The sequence below is a fragment of the Pteronotus mesoamericanus genome, unplaced genomic scaffold (genome assembly GCF_021234165.1).
Source record: "Pteronotus mesoamericanus isolate MK-2021 breed Mesoamerican mustached bat unplaced genomic scaffold, CSHL_Meso_final contig_27, whole genome shotgun sequence".
Classification (NCBI taxonomy): domain Eukaryota; kingdom Metazoa; phylum Chordata; class Mammalia; order Chiroptera; family Mormoopidae; genus Pteronotus; species Pteronotus mesoamericanus.
In genome coordinates, this window is record NW_026555115.1 from 21,233,971 (window position 1) to 21,257,277 (window position 23,307).

General features: G+C 37.6%; 1 protein-coding gene across 1 annotated transcript in view; it reads right to left on the minus strand.

The window, feature by feature from the left end:
- PAK2 (p21 (RAC1) activated kinase 2) overlaps positions 1-22,917 on the minus strand; it is an 80,069-nt gene extending 57,152 nt beyond the window's left edge. Inside the window, exon 1 of the mRNA XM_054575132.1 lies at positions 22,640-22,917. The gene's annotated coding sequence lies outside the window, so the exon portion shown is untranslated. The remainder of the gene's footprint in view (positions 1-22,639) is intronic.
- Between the last annotated feature and the right edge of the window lie 390 nt (positions 22,918-23,307).

The window sequence follows — 23,307 nt, forward strand, 5'->3', positions numbered from 1 at the left end:
TAGTTGCAACTGGTAAGATTGCACACAAAGTGCAAACAAAACTATGATAAACCCTCTTTGGCGCACGCCCACTCAAATCTCCTTTTCAAGTGAATTTTCTTTTCCTTAAACTCTTAAGGGTCCCCACAAGACTTGCAAGCATGGCAGCTACAGCCAGTCCTGGTCTAGCCCCCTGAACCTGTCTCCAATGCTCCCTTTTTGCTGACTTTCCAGTGAGGTGACAGCAGCGTTGCCTTGGCCCGCTGCTTCTGCCTATCATTCCTTGGCGGCCAGAGCAGCCCACCAAGGCTCTCTTCTGTTTCTGCTTCTAGTCTAGGCCCTGCCTTGTTTCATGGTCCCAGCTTTAATAAAGATACTCTCAAAAACAAACAAAAAACTATGATAAATTATTAGGATAAACACAAATTTAGCAAATTTGCAGAATAAAGAGGAAGATACAAAATTAAACTGTATTTTTGTATACTAAATAGAAAATGAAATTGGAGGGGGGAAGGACCACTAATATCATTAAAAAATATGAAGTTCGTAGGACAGAAGTTGTTCCCAAATTTACTTCTTTTACTCTCAGTAATTATTTCATGGTGCTCCAGGCCAACAGAAATTCCTAAGTTTCATTTATTTAGTAGTTAGGTTTGAACAACTTCATTAGTATTCATTCATGTCCTAAAAACTTAGTAACTATTTTAAAAAGCAATACACTGAAAAAAATAATACTTTTATTCTTTCTTAATCACTTATAAACAGGAAAGATCCATCTGATGGGCAATATTTCCTAATAATGTATATTCCTAATAATGAAAAGATACTTGAATGACCTCTGAAACCCTGGACCCTCCCCAGCCTTATTTCTGTGCCACACTGATTTTCATACTTTTTCCTCAGCCAACTGTTTCACAAAGATAGACATTACCCAATGTATCAAAACCTAATGTTGAAACTGTGGAATTTCTTAGAGCTAGAAGTCCACGCTGTGTCCAACAGATGCGAATCACTATTTCTCTCTAAAATTTAAGATATTAGTGTGATGCCCCTGAGCTCAGAGGGGGACAGCACTCCAAGGAAAAGACTGATAAATGTGACTACATTCTACACCATAGAACAGACAAGCCACAAACCAGGAGCTATCTGCAACAAAAGGTAACTGACAAAACTGTACACAGAATAAAGAATTCTTACAAGGAAATATGTAAAAGACACACAATCCAAAAATAATGACCAAATGACACAAACATTCATTTCATAGATTACTAAGTGAATAAATATCTAAGAACATGACCAATCTCATAAGAAAAGGTGAAAATGTAAATTAAGTCCATTACCAGGTACCATTTACACCTTTTATATAGGCAAAAATTAAGAAGGCTAACCAGAATCAAGTGTTAGCAAGGATACAGAGCAAAGAGATTCTTACACATTGCCAGCAGTAAAGTAAGTTGCTATTGCAACTATTTCAGAAAACAATTTGGTATGAGCTTGTAAAATCAATTATCTGTCTGTATACTCTGCAACTCAGCAATTTTACTCCAGGACATAAATCCAAGAAAGTCTTGCACATGTGCAAATAATAATATGCATAGTAGTACTTGTCATAAAAGCAAATGACTGAAAACAGTCACTTGGTTAGGCTAATCTAGGCTAGGCTAGGCTAGGCTATGCTATGCCTTGGTAACAAATGTGTAACTAAACCTCAATGGTTTAACACAACAAAGGTTTCCTTTGTAGTGGCTTGAGAAAGCTTTGTAGTAAGTAAACTTAAGGAAGTTAACTATTCTCATTAAGGAAATTTAGGGATGGGGGCTGCTGCCATTTTTTTTTAATTTATCGATTTTTAGAAAGAGAGGAAGGGAGAGAAACATCTGACTTGTCATTCCACTTATTTATGCATTCATTGGTTGCTTCTCGTACGTGCCCTGACAGATCAAACCGGCAACCACGGCTTATTGGGGATGATGCTCTAACCAACTGAGCTCCCCTGCCAAAGCTGGGGCTGCTGCCATCTTAAAGTTCTACTACCTTAATAAGTCACCACCAAAATGGAAGGGACTGAGGATGTATGTGGCTCTTGACTGTTTCAGCCCACAGGTGACATGCCTCATTTCATCTCATAATTCAACAGACCCTGGCACATGGGGGGGGGCAATAAAAAGATATCTATTAAATGAATGCATGAGTACAGAGGAGTCAAAAATCACTTCTACCACTTCAGAATGACTTGTCGAAGAGCATGGCTGTGACTTGATAAATGATATAAAGTACAGTTTCCATGGATAAAATGTAGGGGAAGGATAATCCAGGTACTTTCTATAAGTCACAAACAGCAAGAAGACTTCGCCTCACAGAAGTACTCTGAGTGATCCAGAGTAGCTGGCTGCCTCATCTTCCTGTACGCTGTGATGGGAAGAATTTAGAGGCTGCATTCCACTTATGGGAGGGTATGAAATAAAATAATCAGGCAGAGACAGAGAGGTGGCTGGGGGGGGGGGGACCCAAAAACCTATCTTCACTTAGGAAAAATGTTTTAAGTGAGAAAAGTTCAAAAAGAATATTCCTAAACAGTATCAAATTGCAGATAGAGGTTTTTTAAAAAAGTGAACATAAGTTTCCCTTTACCCACACCACCCCTCTCCCTTAATCCCAGCTGTACTGATCTGCTAACAACAGCAATTATACTTTATTAATCTTTGCACCCCCCAGCACACAGTACAGACCTTGATACCCATATGTGCTCAAGAAATGCTAATTAAATTGAACTGAGACTAGGTGTGTAAAGTTATAGCGACAGGTACCACTGGAGAATATGCATTTTTAAAAGATAAAGAATAAATCTATGTCTGTCAAATTTTTGTAACTGTATCAGCGAAGCGGGGGAAAACAAAATTCCAGTATCAAATTATGATATTTTGGGAGTGCCATCATGCAGATAGGTCAACCCTGAATGAGAATTTGCTTCTAATGTTATATTTAAATTGTGTCTTCTTTACAGTTTTTTGCTTATGAACAAACCTTTCTGTGTGGCCATGCTAGCCACCCACAGCTACCTAAATTTAAATGAATTAAAATTAAATAAAAATAAAATTCAGTTTCTTAGTCACACCAGTTACAGATTTCAAGTACTAACACACTGGACAGCACTGCTCTAACCCTTTCTAAACAGCTACTCATACAGAGAGGAAGGGTTGTTATTTCTAAGTCAAAGACTGTACATAAAAAGTTTAAAAACTAAACTTATACTGAAGTTTTAGTTTTTCCTTAAATTTGTCAAAAACAGAGGAGCAAACAATCTACTTCTGTACCAACTTGCTACTAGTCTGAAAAATAGCCTAACATTATATATCTTAACCATTTATATGAACCCAGTTGTTGGCTAACACCCAAGAACTTTGTTTGCATCCTCTAGAATTACTGTCCAATTTTAAAGTGTAAACTCCAGTAAACAGTGATAGGGTTATACAAAGTCCTTCTCTTTCATGAGGATCCTGTAGTCTTTGATATCTGAGGAAAGATTAGTCCCTATACCACAAGGGCAAAATTCAGCTTGTAGTTTATTTCTCCAAATGAAGTCTGCTAGAAACATGTTTCTGAGAGGAGCATTCATATGAAAATCTTTGAGCAAAGGAGAGAAAAGCATGCTGGACTTCTAAGATACAACAGTCCATCAGTGTGATTACAACAGAAAATCCCTTCCTAATGGTAAGAGCCCCAAAATAATGATTATCTATTTGACATACTACTTAAAGAAGCTATGCAAATAACACTGTTAGGCCCCTTAACCTCTCTTTGGACCTCTACTTCCACACCTTGGGCTATGAAATAAAACAACGTTAGAACACACACATGCACGCACATGCACATGAAGCTATGTAAATAAATCTCATATAAACACCAAAGATACAGTTACTCACAATGCTACTTATATGGTTTAGCACTGTAACATCTCAAAGCCATTTTTTCCCCTGTAAACAAAGATACAAAAGCAGGAGCAAGCACCATCATGAAAAACTTACCCTCCTTACTATATCCACAACCTAGCAATATTTTGTCAAGCAACTGACATTGATTGTCTTTATGGATAATAAAGTTGAGTGGTTTTCCCTTGTTTCTAGAACATAAACAATAGACAAAAATATTTATATTCTAATTTTAATGAGTATGTACGGTTTTTGTAAGGAAGAAAGGCAATTAAGTCATCTTCAATCATAAAGAACCCTACTCACCTTACAAGAGCTCTGTAAAATACCATTTCTTCCTTTTTAAAAGAAGATTTTATTTATTTTTTAGAGGGAAAGGAAGGAACAAAGAGAGGGAAACACTGACGTGAGAGAAAAACATGGGTCGGTGGCCCCATACACACTCCCAATCAGGGACCAATCAGGGCCATGTGTCCTGACTGGGAACATGTGACCCTTTGGTTTGCAGAATGATGCCCAACGCAGCGAGGGCAACCACTTCTTCCTTAACTGTTATAATCTAATATAATCTCTACTCCTTCTCAGAGCTCCTACAGCACTAAATACCATTCCCATGCAGGTTATTAATTCAGTGTTTCTCAATGCCAAATTCATCCTTTTTGCCTACGCTGAAAATAGATCTAGGACCTTTAAGGTATTTTCCCTTTGCCAGCTGGCACAATGTTAAACTTTATCAGTAGAGGGCGCAGGAGAGACACTGCAAAAGAAGTTTTATTTCCTTGTTCTAAAGCGCTTGCTCACTAGGCTCCTCCTCCCAAGCTTCTACAGGGCAAGGTGGCCAGCAGACAGGGGCTTCCCACTCTCCTCCAGGGAGATTTTGTAGCACAGTTTTGTGAACAGCTTTCCTTGGCACCCTAGAAAGCAGATGTCCAGCACAGGTCTGCCAACACAGCATCACGATGACTTCTCTGCCATGAAGGGATCCCCAGTCCTGCACTCTCCAACAAGGTCTGGATCTCAGCTCCTGGGAAAAGAACGGCTCCTCCTCCTGTGCTCTATCTCAGCCCTGGAGATAGCAGCGGCTTCTATTTCTGCCATTCCTATGTTCTTTTGAGTCATATTTACTTCTTACTAGCTAATTCCTAATTATTTCATTCTCCTATTAGAGTCAATAATTCTTTCCATGTTCAAATTACTATGTGGTTTCTTTCCTGATTGGACCCAGAGTGATAAGGTCCCATCCATTATTGACACATACTTCCTTGAACTTTAGTCAGCTGAATTCTAACTTTATTTCTCCTTCTAGAAAGGGACACTTTTCATGCTTCTCTAACTATCTGACATTGACCTAATCACCTAACGCTGTTAACACAGAGGCACCAACAAATGTTTAAACACACAGTTCAAAAGATTCATACCTTATATACCTTTATTAGTTTAAGGCCACTATAAACAACACATTTTTCTAATAACCCACTTCATTTCAAAGTTTTATGACCAAAAGCATAAATAATTAATATAAGAATGCACTCCTCAGTGTCCCTAGACTGTAAGATTTCCAAATCAGAACAACCTGCATGCTTACACGTCACAGACCTTGTAAGACCTTGTAAGACAAGAGATAATGAGCTCGTGCTCACAGACTGTTCAGGCTGCAGGGTCATAATGGGGCTGGGCATGAATGATGCTTATTTTTGCCTAACTGTGAACAATGAGGTAAGAAATTATGCTCAAAACAATGAAGTTACAGCCAGGTAACAAATTATGTATTTACAATTATGATGAAATTTCAGGGCGACGTGGCTGAAAGTATAAGAGGCTTTAAGATAAGTCTCTGCTCTGTGCTTCTAAAAACTTAGCAGAAAGCCCCCTTCACCAAGCACAGTATCAACACTCAGCTCTTCTCCTATGAGGAAAATTGGAAGAGGTTCAAAAGGCTATCCTCATTGGCTTCAAGCCCAATTTGCACTGTTACCTTTTACTCAAAGGGTACCACTCCAGCCTATCCCAATAAAATGTAACGAGCTTGTTTAAAATCTGTATAAAGCAGTACTTGTTTTCATCAAGCTTCAAAACCACCCCTCTGTGAAATTATTTCAATAGTAAATTAGGACTGCGAGCTATACCTGAAAAGTGCAGAAAATGCAAGAATCAAGCAATTGCTCTAAATTCAAAACATGGAAAAAGTTGCACTATTTTCAAATGCCTTTTAGTAATCTAAGCAGAACCACTGAAAGAGTTAGGTATGTGCAGTACTTATCACCAGTACTCAATGAAATACAAAAATTGAGAAAAGCATTTAGAAACTGCAATCTGACAGAATAATTTGCTGTTGATTCTAACAAATGGGGCTTGCATTTTGTATGTCTTCTTTTTCTTTCATTTCCATTTTACAGTATTTTACAAAAGTGATTAGTCCATTACAGAAAGTTTCTGAGGCACTGACCTAAAAGCAGCTAATGCTTCACTAAAGGATCTGAATATACACTTCTGCAAAGATACATATAAATAGCCAATAAATACATGAAAAGACATTCAACAAGATGGGATTCCATTTCACATCTACTAGGATAACTATTATATAATCAAAAAGACAGAAAATAAGTTTAGCAAGGATGTGGAGAAATCAGAATTCTTATATACTGTTGGTGGGACTGCAAAATGGTACAGTAGATTTGGAATTCAATCTCTTAGCTCCTGCTCAAAAGGTTAAACATGGAGTTATCATACAACTCAGCAATTCCACTCCTATGCATATAACCCAAAAGAAAAGAAAGGAAACCCACACAGAAACCTATACACAAATGTTCACAGAAGCACTATTCATAACAAAAAAATAAAAGGAAGCATTTGAGATCTTGTTCCCTGGCATGTATCTTCAGTTTGGCTCAAATAAACTCATAAAAATCCTCCCACACACCCCAAAACAAAAAAGAAAGCAACCCCCAAATTTCCATTAACTGACGAATGGACAAATAAAATCTGGTATATCCATACAACAGAGTATTATTTGGCCATAAAAAGAAATGAATCACTCACACATGCTACAATATGGATGAACCTTGAAAACACTGTGCTAAGTGAAAAAACCAGTCACAAAAGACCATCTATTATATGAATCCACTCAGATGTCCAAAACCAGATAAATTTATAGAGACAAAAAAGAAATTGGTGGTAAACGGGGACAGGGGGACACAGTCTGGGATCAAATGACTGCTACTGGGTATAAGAGTTCTTTTTGGGGTAATGCAAATATTCTGAAACTAGACAGTGCTGATGGCTGTACAACCTCATATATATGGTTAAAATAACACTTAAAAACCTTTTAAGGGTAAATTTTATCACATATGTACTACAGCTCTTTTTTTAAAAACAATTTAAGTGAAAGAATCAAACCATGGTGGGGCATAGGCAGACACAGAGAGCAAGAAGGACTGATGGAGCCCTGCCCTGTATGGCTCAGTTGGTTGGGCATCATCTCACAAAGCAAAGGGTTGCCGGTTCGATTCCTAGGCACATGCCTAGGTTGTGGGCCAGGTCTCCCAATGGGGAGTGTGCAAGAGGCAACTGATCAATGTTTCTTTCACACATCGATGTTTTTCTCCTTCTCTTTCTTCCTCCCTTCCCTTTTCTCTAAGAATAAAATCTTAAAAAAAAAAAAAGAAAAGAAAAGAAAAGAAAAAGAAGTACTGACAGAAGCAGAAGCAAGGATGAAGAGTTTGCCTCTAGTGAAGAAGACAGGCACAAAAGAATATGCTGCAGTCTCTCAGGGTAATTGAAAGAGAAGAATGCTAAAAAATGACTCGAAGAATGGAAGCATCACCACAATAATCACATGGCCTTTTGAACAGGGCTACTCTAAAGGTGACAAAACTATTAATAGGTTTTGTTGTGTTCAGGAAAACAATCACTTGCATGACTTCACAGCCATACTGCTTCCATTTTATGCTGTTGTTCCTATCTGAAAAAGGTTGACAATTATCACTTAAAATACAAAACAAAACAAAACCCCCCTGTTTGGATTATTTATTCTGCTAGAAAAGTTTCTATCTGGTAACAGAAAAATATGGGAGTAAACAATGTGTTCTTTTTACATTTTAAAGAAATTAATGTTCTTGAAGAAAAACAAACTTTAAAACTCATGTTTCTGTATTTCTCACCTCTATCATAATATCCGATTCCCAAAACTACCCATGCCTCCCAAAACAGCTCCAAAACTTCTAAGTCACCTGCTGCCCGTGATTTAATCATCATTGCTTATTATCCCCAAATCCATTTAGTCCCTCAGAGTATATTCTTCCTACTGCAGGGACCAAGCTTAAACATATTAAACTTCATCACTTCAGGTCTTAAGATAAAGCTATTAATCCTAACTTTTCAGACTCATCTCTTTATAGTCTTTCCCTCCACAGGCTTTAACTTTTCCATTTTATTTTCTGTAAATAGCCATCTCGGGTCTTCACACATGACCTTCCTGGAGTGGTTTCTGTTGAGTGACCAATGATTCCATTTACCTGGGACTGAGGGGTTTTTCCTGGGAAACATGGATTGAATTGGTCACCCTTTCTGCCCACCACCTCCACCTGTCTAACACTTCAAGTATAGGCCCAAATACCACTTTCTCAGGAAACCTTCTCTGACACCTCCTCACTCGCAACCCATGCACACTAGTTTATTCCCTTTGCCTTAGAATTCAACATACTGGATGCGCCTTTTAAATGTCTTCTATGTTATAAATTCCACAAGCATGGACCAAATGAGTATTATGTTGACATTACACCACTAAGATTATATCACTAGCACCTATCACTATGTCTAGTCCATGTGTCTATGAGATGAGTAATTATATGTTGAGTGAATAAATGAATCAATGAAAAGGTTTATCTGTGATGGAATCTTTCGGCTAGGGGAGACCCAGGAAAATTCGAAGATGCACCCATTATTCTGTTTTCTTTAAGGTTTCTATTTTAGAAGGCTAAGACAATTAAATGCTCCATTTATCCATCATATATTCAAGATAAGACCAGCAGGACATTAAAAGTTTAAATTCTCACTCATCAATCTCTGTTACAAGTATTCCTCAATTTATAACAGGTCATATTCCTACCCAGAAGATGGGATTCTAGGCAATAGGAACAATAAGACCTAGCTCATAGGCTAGCAAGGAAATAGGAGGGCATATGGTAGCAAGTAGTGGGAAATAAGACTGTCGAGTGTGGTCAGAAAGACACAGATGCCAGGCAATATGGAGAACCTGGAAATCTGAGAGGTTTGAAGTTGTGTTTTGTTGTTGTTTTTTTTTTTAAATTCTCATAATAAATGTAGCACATGAAGGGAGATGGGGTGGGGAGAGGTGGAAGAAGGTAGAGGGGGAAATAAATGGTAATGAAAAAAACACACACGAAAAGGTAGTACATGAGCATTACAAAAGACAAAACAAAACACTGTCAAACCGGAATAAAATATAAACCAAAAAAATCCATAATTCCATTTCCCAGAGGAACCTGCTTTTTCATACTTTCATATTTTCACACTAGAAGCAGAAATGAAATTTTTTAAAAAAACCTCTTAGTAAGTTTCTTCTAATTCAAATATTTATTTAGTGTTCACAATGTGTCACATACTGGAGATGAAAGATGCTAACTAAGGTTTACTCTCCATTTAAGCACACCACACCATGAGTGGGAAAATAGTAACACAAGATCACTCTACAATTGAGATGAGCCAACAGGGATGAGTGAGTGGAATGCAATGGAAGAGGGCCCTGAGCTTCTATTTATATGAGAGCAATTAGGCAGAGAAATCAGAATAGGCTTTTAAAGGATGCAAAGGAATCAGCTAGAGGAAGGTCTCTATGTAGAAAGGAAACTGTGTAAAGAAACTTTGTAATCTAAATGTGATCCTTCTTTTCCTTCTTCCCCCATCTTGGCCTCCACCCAATCAGTACAATAAAACAAACAAACAAACAAACAAACAAATAAATAAAAACGAAACAATGACCAAACCGGAGACTTAGCAAATGCTTCAAAACTGTCTGGCAGGTAAGGAACCAGGAAGCAGGAACAACAAAAAGACAAAGATTACAATAAATAAGGAAACAAACAAATAATAAAATGTAGTAAGAAAAAATGAGTTCACACAGTAAAAAGTATATTTCTCCAAAAGGCAATTCAAAATCAAGGGGTAGTAAATACATTAAGTGTTCAACTCAGTAGACATCAGAGATGCAAATTAAAACATGATACCATCTTCCTATCAAAGTGATAATTTATCAATAACAGCACATTTATTATCTGATTACTTAAATGGTTACCTAAGTTAAAACAAAACAAAACAAAACAAAAAACCCCAATGAACTGGCTTATAGTAAAAAATGGTATCAAATTAGAGGTCACCCATGTAGTCTGCTCCTAAGTTCCATGAACACACACACACACACACACACACACACACACACACACACACACACACACATTTGATCTTTGAAGGATTTCCACTAACTGTAAGATCACTCAATCTTAACTGAGAAAAGACTCATGATACCTTGACCCTCTCAGTTAGCCATTCTTTTATTTACAGACCCAAATTTATCCTTAAAGAAACTAATCAACCTTGCTAAAGCTAGCCAGCCCTTTCTTGCCACGCAGACATGGGTTTTGTGGCAGCCAGGGTTCCTGACCTTCTCTGATCTTTCTACATACGTTTAGGAGACTTCCATATAAGCTCCAGAAAAGCAAGGAAATGTCTGTCCATGTGCCTGTGTGTATGTAAGGTAAAGATGGAGCTCTATATAAGCACAAAAATCTGGACTGCACACAGCTTCCTGGAGGGTCCTACTGTACAAGGCAAGTAACTACAAAGCCAGAAACAGCAAGTGCCCAACAGTAGCACACACTAGAAACCAGGCTAGGTTAAGATCCCACCATTCTAGCCCAGAACTATCTTATCAAGTGAATGTCTTTTAATCACTGTAACTCAGGCTGTGTCTTTATCCTTCAGCAATACGCTGAAGAGGAGGTTTCAACCAGAATCCCAGTCAACTGCTGAAGCAAGGACAACCCACAAAATTGTCTGACAAATGCACATCAGGTAACAGTTATTCAAAGATGAATAAGTAGGAAAAAAAAAAAAAAAAGAAAGAAACCCAACACTGATCCCAACACCAAAAATAATGCAGCACAAGGAACAGAGCCTGACTTAGAAGGTACATTACTTCAGGACAGAGAACTAACTTCCAAACCCTGGCAAACTACTGAAACAGGCAAATATGGAGAGAAAAGACCAAGATGAAATAAGAGTGATTTAAAAAGAAAAGGGACCAGGGTAAATTTTTTAAGGAGATAAAGAAACTAAAATTTCAATAGCAAAAATAAAACCCAACTAGACGTAATAAAGTAAAATCAAGTAAGTGATGAGAACAACCATATGAGAAGTTTACACAAAGGGCAGAAATTATGAGCCAGACTGATCATTACAAGTGTTTTCAGGGAATGAAACAGAACCAAAGCAAAACAACCATGAATATTTCTGGAAATGGAAAAAAACCCACCAAATCTGAAGACTGTAAGGAGCTAATTTACCAAGCAACAGCAACGAACATGTATAAGACATGATCTGTCAAAATCTTTCAATAAAAAGGAAAATTCCTACCATGATCAGGCACATGAAGCTATGAAACAAACTGATTAATACAAGATAACAGAGAATATTATCTACGGAATTTCTAAGAGCATTTGTGGTCTAATAATTAAGTATGTCTTCCAGTTACTCCTACTACGAATCAGCTAAGCCCTGACTGGTGTGGCTCAGTGGGTTGAGCATCGTCCTGCCAACTGAAAGGCAGCCGGTTGGACTCCCCATCCAGGGACGGGCCTGGGTTTGCGGGCCAAATCCCTGGCTGGGACGTGTGCGAGAGACAACCCACTGATGCTTCTCTCTCACATCGATATTCCCCTACATCGTTCTTTCTTTCTTCCTTCTCCCTCTCTAAAAATAAAAAATCTTTTTTTTAAAAAAAGGGGTGCTTAGGACAGTTCTAATCACTTTTTTCCCTTGTCGTCAGTGACGACAGTCTTTTAAAACATCTTTTAAATTTATTGAGTTTCATAATCCTATCTGGCAAGTGTTCTTTGGAAACTCAAAAAGAATATTTTCTGTTTGCAGGATACAGTGCTATGTATTTGTTAATTAAACTTTATTCAAATTATCTTGTTTGCTATATTATTTCTTATTAATAGTTATTATTACTTCATCCTTATTAATTTCTTAATCCGTCAAAGACTAAGTGGTAGCACTGTTTCCAAGAAGCCTGTTCTCACATCGGGAATTTTTTTTTTTCTGTCTGAATACTATCTTCCTTTCCTATGTAATGGTTTTGAAGAGGACTTTCCTGATCAGACATCTGAAATGGCCTCGACCTATACCACTAATTTCTTGCCCTTCTATATGTCTTTTTTCAGTCTAATTATATTTTATTGAGTATACACATGTTTTTCTTTACGGCACTTCCATATGAAGGTTTTTTTCATTTACTTGTTTATTTTTTTGTTATTATTCTATTCAGAGCCTACAACAAGTAGGTATACAGTAAACGTGTTGGCTGAGTAAGAGTGTCAATTTCTTTTATTTCTAGTGATTTAATTTAAAATAACTTTTATACAGCAATTTTAATTTCACGGCAAATTTGAGCAAAAATAGAGTGCCCACATACTTTGAGCTCTCCCCTTCCCCCCCCATCATCATCCTGCAATGTGTTATAACAAATTATAACATTTGTTATAATTGATGAACCAATACTGACACATCATTATTAACCAAAGTCTGTGGTTTACATTAGGGTTCACTTTTGGTGTTTTATATTCTACAGGTAACATGGCAAGTATCCACCATTACACTATCATTTAGAATAGTTTTACGACCCTAAAAATCCCCTGTGCTCAACCTATTTATCCTTTCCCCCTCCCTAGAACTCCCGAGAACCACTGATGATTTTACTGTCTCCACAGTTTTGCCTTTTCCAGAATGTCATATAGTTAGAATCATATAGTATATAACTTTCTCAAATTGACTTCTTTCATTTAGCAATATGCATTTAAGTTTCCTCTGTATCATTTCATGGCTTGATAGCTCATTCCTTTTTAGCACTGAATAATATTCCATTGTCCGAGTGTACCACAGTTTATTCATTCACCTCCCAAAGGATATCATGGTTGCTTCCACATCTGGCAGTTATAAATTAAGCTGCTATCAACATTTGTGTTTAGGTTTTGTGTGATTGCTGGATTGTATGGTAAGAGTATTATTTAGTTTTGTAAGAAACCGCTAGATTGTATTTCAAAGTGGCAAAGTATCAACTTTGCTTTCTCAGCAACAGTGACAGTTCCTCACCAGCATTTGACTTGTCAAGTGTTTTCGATTTTAGCCAATTAAGTGTGTAGTGGTATCTCATTGCTTTACTTTTTAATTCCCTACTGACGTATGATGTTAAGACTCTTTTTGAATGTTTCTTTGCCAGCTGCAGTATATATCATCTTTGGTGAGTTATCTCTTTAGATCTTTTGCCCATTTTTAATTGGGTTGTCCATTTTCCTATTAAGTTTCGAGAGCTCTTTGTATATTTAGAATAACCATTCTTATAAAATCAGATATTTTTTCTGAAAATATTTTCTCCCCACCTGTGGTTTGTGTCTTGTTTTCTTGACTCCGATGACTTTTATCATGTGTTTTCATACAGTATTATTTGGTGCAAGTGTAAGTTCTATACAACTAAAAATTTTCATTATGATCCCATCTCAATAAAAATCACTGTCATACTTAATTGTTTAACTTTGTACTTATTGTAAATTTCTCTCTATTCATTCTTTATTCACTTACTTACTATCCAACTTTGTCCTTCCATGCCATTTTTAGTTGTGTCTCTTTTAAATTATGTGTGGTTTATTTTTGTTTTAATCCAAAATGAATGCTGAAACATTTATCTGGATTTCTACGACAAATTCTGTTGGGTGTTTCTCTCATTTAATGCTTACTGTTCTTTAATGACTAATCACTACTTAACTGATGTAAAATATACATAACAAAAAGTTACCATCTTACCATTTTTAAGTATACAGTTCTTTTTGCATTCAGTACATTTACATGTTGTACAACCATTGCCACCAATCATGTCCAGGACTTTTTCATCTTTTCCTAGTTAACATCTATACTCATTAAGCACTAACTCCCCATTCTTCCACACCGCAGCCCCTTGTTTTTCCATGTTGTAGCATGTATTATTACTATCTCGTTCCTTTTTAAGACTGAATAATATTCCACTGTATGTATAGGCAACATTTTGTTCATCCAGTTATCTGTTCATGTTTTTTTTTTTTTATAAATTATTTGGCTTGCCTTTATCGCAGATATTTGAAAATGTATCATCCTGTTTTTAAAGTCCATTAATTTACAGTTCAAATGAATTCAAGTATATATCTAAATTTTTTAAAAGTAAACTTTTCTGATTTCTCAGACTGAAAAAGATAATTTTACTTGGACTCCCTAAATATCTGAAGACTAGTTTTTCTTTTTCACTTAACCCATCCTCAATTTATCCCCCTTTCCCCCATGGTGACCTTGGGACCTCAGAGTATTGTTAGTGTAGTTTTGGTACACGTCATGTTTTAACTTCATCTTCTTTCAGGACTTACCCTGGTAATTACATTCAGTGTGTTAACACAAATTATTGAAAAGCACTTGAGATCTTGCTTCCTAGTAATTGTCATCAGTTTGTCTCAAATAAACTCAAAAAAAATTATTTAAACGTTACTGAGATGGATTCAGTGCTCATTGCCATTTTTCTCAATCTTAATTTTTAAATTGATTCATCATGTATGTCAGCTAGCACACATTTTTAGTTAATCTTTAAAATATTTTATTGATTTATTTTTTAGAGAGGGGGCAGGGATGGAGAAAGAGAGGGAGAGAAACATCAATGTGCGAGAGTAACATCTATTGGTTACCTTTCGCAGGCGCTCCAGCCACGAATGGAACCCGCAACCCAGGCATGTGCCCTGATCAGGAATCAAACCAGCGACCCTTTACTTTGCAGGACAATGCCCAACCAAGTTACACTGGTCAGAGCCTAAACACTTCTTGAGTCCACGAGAAAATCAACCTAGAACTACTACTTGTTAGTGACTATAAGAGAATCATTCTTGTAAATTATATAGAATGTAGCCAAAGCTGCATTCAAAAGTAAATTAAGAGCACTAAATGGCTTGATTATTTTAAAAAAAGGAACTAAGAATTTGAGTTTTAAAAAAAGTATAACAAAAGTAATGAAAAAAGCAGGAAGAGAAAAATAAAGAGATGAACGGAAATCAAGGAAACCAATAAAATCTCAAAGCTGGTTGTAAAAAAACCCACTAAGTAGACAGACATTTGGCAAATTAAATCAAGAAAAATAACAAAATCACTAATAAAAGATGGAAATACCAGATTTTAATTATAAGAACACATAATATACATCTATATAATAAATTTGAAAATCTTAAAACAATGTTATTTTTGGAGGAAATTATCAAAACTAACTCATGAATGAGATTCTCAAAAGACTACAGAAGTAACTACAGAAGTCCTGTATACTCTTATTAAACCAAATTTCTAAGAGATTCTCTACACTTTCAATTCTTTTTTTTTTAAAGATTGTATTTATTTAGAGAGGGGAAGGAAGAGAGGGAGAGAAACATCAATGTGTGGTTGCATCTCACACGCCTCCTATGAGGACGTGGCCTGCAACCCAGGCATGTGCCCTACACTGAGAATCGAACCAGGGACCCTTTGGTTCGCAGGCTGGCGCTCAATCCACTGAGCCACACTGGCCAGGGCTTAATCAGTAATTCCACGTCTCCGAAAATGTTCTAAAGTAGTAATCAGGAATAGAAAGATATTCACCACAGCATTGTTTATATAAAATATTTGTAACAGCCCTGACTGGTGTTAACTCAGTGGGTAAGGCATCGTCCCACAAACCGAAAGGTCACTGGTTCGATTTCCAGACTGGGCACTTGCTGACTTGAGAGCCAGGCCCCTGGTTGTGGGCATGCGAGAGGGGACTGACTGATGTTTCCTTGCCCAACAATGTTTCTCTTTCTTTGTTTCTCCTTCCCTTCTCCTCTCTCTATAAACAAACAAATAAATAAATAAAATCTTAAAAACAAAGTAAGTTACACACTCACAACAGGAAAACAGTAAAACTAAAGCACAGTCTTACAATGGTATGCTTAAACATTTAAAAATCATTTTAAAAAGGAATTTTTAAGAATACCAGGAAAACTTTCAAAATTTGATGTTAAGTAAAAAGCAAAATCACACATCACACAAAATATGATTCCAATTTTATAAAAGTAAACTATGTACACACACACATATATAAAGAAGAAAAAGTACTAGCAGGTAACATACCAAAATATCAACAGTAGTTATCCACAGGTAATGAAATGAGCATTTTAAAAAAAAGTTTAGGAAAAATTTACAACAGAGACACTCTATCAACCATCTGGTTATACTTCTACTATTGTATCTGCCAATATAACTTCTTACTAATAATTTGCTCTTAGAGCACCTGAAATTTTTGTCTAAATGCTTTACCCCATCTCTTAGTGCTCATGTGTTTATTATATAATAATTCTGTTTCACTCACAAGCCTGTAAATCACTAAGTAATCATAAAATTAAAAGGAAAAGGAATTTTTAAAAGCCAAGATTCTATCTGAAAATACACCTTGTTCTTATGAAATAAATGCAAAATAAAACCTATCTTTCCAGAACCTATTAAACATTTACATAAAAAAAATTACCAATGTAATAGCTTGACCAGAAAAATATTAATGCAGGTTAAAAGTGCCCTGTATAGATATGTTTATATGTGAATGACTTTTTTTTTTTTTTAATTTTTAGAAAGAGGGAAAGAGACAGAAAGGGAGCGAGAGAAACATCGAGATGGAGAGAAACATTGATATGAGAGAGATACATTGACTGGTTGCCTCTAGCACACCCTCAGCTGGGGACCTCACCTGCAACCCAGACATGTGCCCTGACCAGGAATCGAACTGGCAACCTCTCAGTTTGCAGAATGATGCTCAATCCACTGAGCCACATCAGCCAGGGCATGCGGACAAACTTTTAACCAACACTACTGAATTCTTCTTGCACCTCCCTCTTATATTAGTTTCAACTGGCAAAAGTTAAGAAACTCATTTCCAGAAGAATATGTCGTATTTTCAGCACAATACAAATAAAGGTTATAGATCAACATGTTAAGAAAAATAAAAGATTAAGAATATCTTTTTTTAAAAGCTTATTTTAGAGAGAGGGAGGAAGGAACAGAGGGAGGAGGAGGAATAAAGACTGATTTGCTGTTCCACTTACTCGTGCATTCACTGGTTGCTATTAGTATGTGCCCTGACAGGAGATCCAACCCATGACTTTGGTGTATCTGGAAGATGCCCTAACCAATAGAGCTACCCAGCCAAGGTCAAGAATATCAAAATCATAGTGGAGATCAGGAAAGACTCCCAAAGAAAGCTGCATTAAAAGGCTGAGATTTGAAGGATGAGGATAAATTAAGTAGGTGAGAAGAGATGGGTCAAAAGGAGTATTTCTTTTTTCCTTTTCAGATGTGATGCTTACAGTAAAACCATTACAATATTACTTGCTGAATCCTTATAACGAGACTAATTTTCACAACCAACCTCAAACTCCTAAAACCACTTTTATATCTGTTTTATTTCAGTAGCCAAACTATTTTTAAAACACTCTGCCTTGGCCATGTGTCTCAGTTAGTTGGAGTGCCTTTGTGTACATCAGAGGGCTTGCGCGTTTGCTTCCAATCAGGGTACATACCTAGGTTGCAGGTTCCATCCCCTATCAGGGTGTGTATGGGAGGTAACCCATCCAAACTGCTGCTCTCTTTCTCCCTCCCTCTCTCTCTAAAATCAATTAAAAAAAACAAAGACGTGTCTTCAGGATTAAGGATAAGGAGAGAATCTTAAAAGCAGCAAGAGGAAAGGAGAGAGTTACCTACAAAGGAGTTCCCATATTAGACTATCAGCTGATTTCTCAAAAGAAACCTTGCAGGCAAGAAGGGGCTGGAAAGAAGTATTCAAAGCCATGAAAGGCAAGGACCTACATCCAAGATTACTCTCTCCGGCTAAGCTATAATTTAGAATGGAAGGGCAGATAAAGTGCTTCCCAGATAAGGTCAAGTTAAAGAAGTTCATCATCATCAAGCCCTTATTACATGAAATGCTAAAGAGACTTATCTGAGAAAAAGATCAAAACTATGAACAGTAAAATGACAACAAACTCACAACTATCAGCAACTGAACCTAAAAAACAAAAACAAAACAAACTACGCATACAACTAGAACAGGAACAGAATCACAGAAATGGAGATCACATGGAGGGGATCACATGGAGATCACATCAGTGTGGAGGGGGAGAGGGGAGAGTGGAGAAAAAGGTACAGGGAATAAAAAGCATAACTTGTAGGTACAAAATAGACAAAGGGAGGTTAAGAATAGTATAGGAAATGGAGAAGCCAAAAAACCTGTATGTACAACCCATAGGCATGAACTAAGCAGGGAGGGAAATGCTGGTGGGAGAGGGGTTCAGGGTGGAAGGGGAGAAAGGGGAGAAAAAAATGAGACAACTGTGATAACATAATCAATAAAATATACTTTTAGAAAAATCCTTTGGGAAACACTTTAAAAAAAAAAGTCCTCAGGTGAGGATTAAGAAAAAAAATTTTAAACTCTTACTTGCCCCATCCAAGAACAAAAGAAAGTCCAGAAGGACTAAGATTAAAATACAACAATTATTAAAAGTTCAAGACAATACATAATAATGGTTTTTTGATAAAGGGGAAATGAGAAAGACCTAAAACAGAAGGCAAAGGATTAATATGTACTATGTACAAAGATCATCTACAATTCATTAAGGAAGTATAGATAGTCTTTTTTAGAAATAAGATTTTAATTATTTCTTAGAGAGGGGGGAAAGAGGAAGAAAGAGAGGGAGAGAAACATCAACGTGCAAGGCAAACATCAATTGGCTGCTGCCTGCACGTGCCCAACCAGGAATGTCTGCAAACCAGGCACATGCTATGACCTGGGATTAAACCAGCCACCCATTGGGTTCGCCGGTTGAACGCTCAACCCACTGAATCACAGTAACCAGGGTTAAACAGCCATTTAGGAAGGCAATTTGGCATCTACTGAAACTTGAAATGTACACTTAAGACTTTTTTTTTAATGGGAATACTTGCATACATATGCATCTGCACAAAGATATAAGAAGTTCATTAAGGCTTCAAAACCGAAACTAACATAAATGACCACGAGTAATTAAGGCACAACTATACAATGGAATATCTCATGACCATTGAAAGATGAGATACAACTGTATGCATCGATATGAAAAAGAATGCAAATTAATCAATTTTTAATTTAAGAAAAGGTCAAAACTACACACACGGGACTTCTAATTGCATAAATAAAACAAAATTACTAACAGTGGGTAAGTACCTCTAAGGACTAGAAAGTGAGGAAAGACTAATAATATTCACTTTTTACTCTAAATAAGTGATATGCTTGAACCTTTTATAATAAGCACGTTCCTCTTTTGGAATTTAACTTTAAAATAAGGGAAAAACACTAGTCCGTTATGATAGTTATCCTTGAGGGCGGAAAATAAAGTGATTTGTGTCCTGTTCCTTAATAATTTTCATTACTTTACAAATTTTCTATGGGAAATATGCATATTTTTAAAATACGAGTAGCCTGTATTCAAAAAACCTGTATTTTATTTCAGTGGTGAAACTGAAATTTTTTCTGAAAAATAATTTAACAGTTACGGTCTCAGAAACTTGGTCCTGAGATTCCAACCTGTTTCAGAAAGCAGTCTTAAATCTAAGTTTGGAAGGAGAACATTTGCTGTAGAAGCAATTAAATATAAAACTAATTTTAGAATGGAATATCAACTAACATTTATTAATCGCTGCATTTACTAAGTACTTTACACCTGCATTATCTCACTGTTCTACACAGCCCTAAGAAATCTATATTATATTGTTATTATTCTTCTTATTTTTACAAATGAAAAAATAAATCAGGTCTTGAAAAGAATGTGTATCTTGGCCAAGATCATGTAGGAAGAACCAGGATTTAAATCCAGGTCTCCAGCTCCTAACCACCTGGGATACAAGGAACATGCAAATACTAATGAACCTCAGAGATAACAAGCTAAAACTCAAGTGCTGCATGAGTGTCCAGATTGACTCCTGTTAATGAGGTTAGTGATCCTGAAATGAAGTACTAGCGGAAACTCAATTCTAATTACAGAAGAAAACAATCATTATTCCTTCAAGAAAATAGGAGTTATTTTTTCTTTCTCTTTCTGCTTCTACCAAGGTACAAGAAAGATACAAGGGACGACTGGGATGTAAAACACCACCTTCTGATTAGTCTGGAAGTAGGCCTTTGAAAACAAATTGATCGGAAGGCTGAAGCATTAAACAAGGCCCAGTTTCAAATATTCATAAAAAGTATAAAATTTGGAAAGCCAGAAGAAATGTTATACTTGAATATTAGCATAATCAATTCTAACAGATTAAGCATAGGAAGGATTTAACAGTACCCACTTACTTTATCCTTAGCTATTTGAACAAGTTCTCTACTTTAAAAAGTATAATTGAAAACTTATCCTTAGCTTTCTCTTTCTTTTCTAAGAAATTCTAAGTTTTCTCTTTAAAAAAGTAAAATTGAAAAAGAAATATACACCCTGTTAACCATGTCTCCTTGGAAACTGGCCTATTACAAACATCAGAGAAACACAGGAACCCCTATTCATTTGTTTAGTAAATATACTCCAACTACAAGCTCACTGTAACTTTATGAATTTGATATTAAATGTCACAAAATTCAGAAGAATAACTCTCTCTTTCAATAACTGGTAAACCAGGAATTAAGGCCGTAAGGGAAACACCATACATAGGTGCTCTTCCTTAGTAAAAGTATCTGCTTATAGGAAGAACTGGCAGAGAAGGTGACATCACAGACCAAATTTTACACTCCAACATTCTATACCTTAACCCCTTATGCCAACAAGACCTCTCATTAAGTTGAGGACAACTGACACTACCAAATGATGACAGTATTGAAGCTCAGTACTAAGTCTAAGATAACAATGGACTGTTTAGTGAAAACACAAAATTCACCGATTTTAGATTGTTATTCACCAAACCCTGAAAGTGGGTTAACATGTATTACAGGTCAAAAATATTTTGAGGTTCACTTTTCACAATGTAAATCAGTGTTCTCTGTAAATGAGATTTAAAAGCCAAGGATGAAAGAACTGCTGTAAATCAATACCCTAAATAGGAGACCATGAACAAAGTTTTTCATTTATATATATTTTTCACATAAACATAAATACACAAGTGATTATGAATGTTTTACAAATGCCACAGAACATCTGGCAAAGTTGACAAGTTCTAATCTGCTTTAAAAATTATTATTAATTGCCTTCATCCTGATCTAACTTCATTTAATGTTATTCTTTTGGATAACCCTCCAAAAAGAAAACCCCAGAGCAAATGCTTGTACGTTTCAATATCCTGCCTACTTATAAGAGCGGAAGAGTCGAACAGAGCAGGGGAAAAAACGTGACGTGCACAACCTTGATCCAAAACACAGCTCGCCTCGTAGTCTAATTTTAGGCCTAACCATTTTGATTGTCTTTTTACAGAAGTTAAAAAAGAAAACTATAGATCACTTGTAAAGTAGAACTGAAATACTTATGTCAATGGGAGTTGGCATTACTTATGAAGGAGGAAACATACCACGCTCAATACAGAGTACTCTCATTTAAGATACAAGAAAGAGTACAACCCTGCAGCAACTGACAATGGCATTACTTTTAACACTTTAGTTCTTGGATGATCTTTATCTTTAAAGAATTAGTCAAAAGGTTAAGTCCACCGAGAAATTTGTGGGAACACTGTGTGTACGAGCGCGCGCGTGTTGTTTTGACGAAAACCAAACATGGCTAAAAGTCAGTCTACACCTAAACTACCTGAAGGAACAAATAGTCACCTCCTGGCTGAAGATGAGACAAAAATCACGGGGAGGTCCGAAAGTTCTGTTCTTAAGGGCAGGCCCTCAAACACTTGGAAAACCATACAGTTTTTACGTATGCGAAATGTGGCAGAGATTAGATTTTAGTTTAGAAATAGGACTCGAGACAATATGCCTGAGCAATAAAACTGGGATGAACAGAGGGGGCTGGTAAGGAGGGGTCGGGACTCAGCAGAACAGGAAAAATCCAAGAATAAAAACCGAGAAGGCTGGCCGAACACTGAAGTAAAGGGAGAAAAGGAGGAGGTTGAAACTCGGGGGAAGGAAGACCGAGAGAACGGGGCCCGCGGCGCGACACGGGTCTGGGCAGGGCTGGGTCCAGGAAGAGTTAAGACCTTACCGGCCTAGCAACCTTCCCACTTCGGGCAAAAGCAGAGAAAACAAGAGCCTTAGGGAGCAGACAATGAGCCACCGCCCCAGGCACGCAGGTGGCGGCGGCGGCCCCGGCCCTTGAGAAGAGCAGGTCGGCTGCCCCGGGCCGCCAGCGCCTGCCAGGCCGCGGAGAAGGAAGAAGGAAGAAGAGCGACGGCCCCGCATCCCGGCCAGTCTGCACACTTACCCCGGCGAGGAAAGGTCCCCGCCCAGCGAGGTGCCTCCGTCCGAGATCCCAGCGAGCCGCAGCGCCGCCCGGGCAAGCGCGCTGCGCGGGGCGGGGTAGGAACGAAAGGGGGAGCGGGACGGGAAGAGGCGCCGCGCTATAGCGCAGCCGCCGCTACCGCTAGGCCGAACGGCAGCCCAGCCCCACGAACGCCGGGAGGGGAGGGCAGGAAGACTTCGGCAATGGCGACGGCCCGCGCTGGAGGGGAAGCGGAACAACCGCCGCCGCAGCGCGTGGCCACAACCCTAGGGGAGGGATACGGCAGGGAGCGGGGCGGGGCGGAGCCACGACACCCCTTCGCGGCCGAAGCCTGGAACACCAAGGGGCAGAGACGGGCCCTGCCTCCCAATGGGCAGGCGCGCGTGGGGGCTGCTGGGAGTTGTAGTTGGAAATGTGTACAACTTTCTTTTTTCAGGGGTGGGGGTGGGGTGGAGTATGTCAGTCCCTCATCTAATTCAACGTTGTCTCTGGTCAGTTCCGGACCAACCAAATATGCTGATAGGTGATGGCTGTCACATGAATCTGATCTAGGACATTTTGTTTGTGGGAATTTATCCATTATCCATTTTGCTTTTTACCTACAAACTCTTTATTTTGCTGCTAAATTAAGTCCACCTCCTAGCAAATTA